Below are 1,902 nucleotides of genomic sequence, written 5' to 3' on the forward strand. Positions count from 1 at the left end.
ATGTCCATCTTTAACATTTCTGAAGGGGAAATCTCTGCCTTCTTCCTGATTGGGATCCCCGGGATGGAGCATGTGCACATTTGGGTCTCTGTCCCCATCTGCCTTATACACCTTGTTTCTATCCTGGGGAGCTGTACCATCCTCTTTCTAATAAAAACAGAGACCTCTCTGCATGAGCCCATGTATTATTTCCTCTCCTTGTTGGCCTTCTCTGATTTAGGATTATCCATCTCCTCTCCTCCTACCATGCTGAGAATCTTCTTGTTCAATGCCACTGGAACTTCCCCTGATGCCTGTTTTGCCCAAGAGTTTTTCATTCATAGATTCTCAGCTATGGAGTCATCAGTTCTTTTTATTATGTCCATAGATCACCTTATGGCCATCCACAACCCTCTGAGATACTTCTCAATTCTGACCAGTGCCAGAGTCATTAAAGTTGGCCTTGTATTCACAGCATTATGCTTCTGTTTGTCGTTGTTTCCCCCTTTATTGTAAAGAGGCTGAAATTCGTAAGAAAAGCCTTCTATCCCACTCCTACTGTGTCCACCAGGGTGTTATGAAACTGACCTGTACTGAGAACAGGGTCAATATCACCTCAGATTGTTTATGGCTCTTACTTCTTTATTATATTTGTTGTGCATTTCTGCATCTTACATGCTAATCCTAAAAGATGTTCTGAGCATCACCTCACACAAAGGCAGTCTCAAGGTCCTCAACACTTGCATCTCCCACATCTGTGCTGTGCTTGTCTTCTAGGTGCCTACTGTCACCTTGGCTGCCCTTCACCACTTTGCCAAAAATGCTTCTCCAGTTATTAGGGTCACCATAGCTGGTATCTTCCTTCTGGTTCCCCCTCTAATGAATCCCTTCATGTACTCTGTAAAAAGTCAGCAGATTAGAAATCGAATCCTGGTAAAATTATGTGAAACAAAGTTGATGGGCAATTACAGCTGCAGTGGAAGCTCCCCTACTTGGCAATTCCTGAGCAGCTGTAGAAATCTGAAGATGGTAATGAAAGAATAGAAACTGAATACAAGGATACATGGTACATACTTAGTGGGCCCATCAAATATCAAGCTGTTTCTTTAAGCATTAACAAACAATCTATATTAGATGTTTTAGGAGTTAGGTTTGGAATTATAATCTTTTTATAGCTAAGTTTTCCACCTCTTCTCTGGTTTTTATCTCTACAGGCATCCAACTGTATATCAACCTTAACCACAGCAACATAGTCTCAATTAAGACTAAATAGGTTTTTAAAGTATTATTCTAAACAAAAAGGCAAAAACAGTAAAATAATATGTTCCTTTGCAGAATAAAAAAGAAGCCAATTATGGCTCTAATGAACTCAAGCATGGTTAGCAGTATCTGAAGTGTGCTATGAGATTAACTACATATCCCCACACAAACAAAACATCTCTTACTTGTATGTGTATGCATGCTAGTCATTAGCAATTCAAATAAACTATTAAAAATTCCCCTTTCCTAAAGTACTATGAAATGCGTTTGGAGATAAAAGGCTTATATACATAAAATAATTTAAATGAAATGCAAAAAAATAATAGATAAGCAAATATTTATTTATATTTTCAATTGTTTGCAATAGGAGCCTGGTAAGCTGCAGTCCATGGGGTCACTAGGAGTCGGACACGACTGAACGACTTCACTTTCACTTTACACTTTCATGCATTGGAGAGGGAAATGACAACCCACTCCAGTGTTCTTGCCCAGAGAATCCCAGGGATGGGGGCGCCTGGTGGGCTGCCATCTCTGGGGTCACACAGAGTTGGACACGACTGAAGTGACTTAGCAGCAGCAGCAGCATAAATTATCTCCTTTAAATGTACATTGGGTTATGTATTCTTTATCCAAGTATGTGCAATGCTATTTGTTATTTTTAAG

General features: G+C 39.7%; 1 pseudogene; it reads left to right on the forward strand.

Annotated features, from left to right (window-relative positions):
• On the forward strand, positions 1-1,023 carry LOC138420169 (olfactory receptor 51A7-like; annotated as a pseudogene).
• Positions 1,024-1,902: the final 879 nt, after the last annotated feature.

The sequence above is a fragment of the Ovis canadensis genome, chromosome 15 (genome assembly GCF_042477335.2).
Source record: "Ovis canadensis isolate MfBH-ARS-UI-01 breed Bighorn chromosome 15, ARS-UI_OviCan_v2, whole genome shotgun sequence".
Classification (NCBI taxonomy): domain Eukaryota; kingdom Metazoa; phylum Chordata; class Mammalia; order Artiodactyla; family Bovidae; genus Ovis; species Ovis canadensis.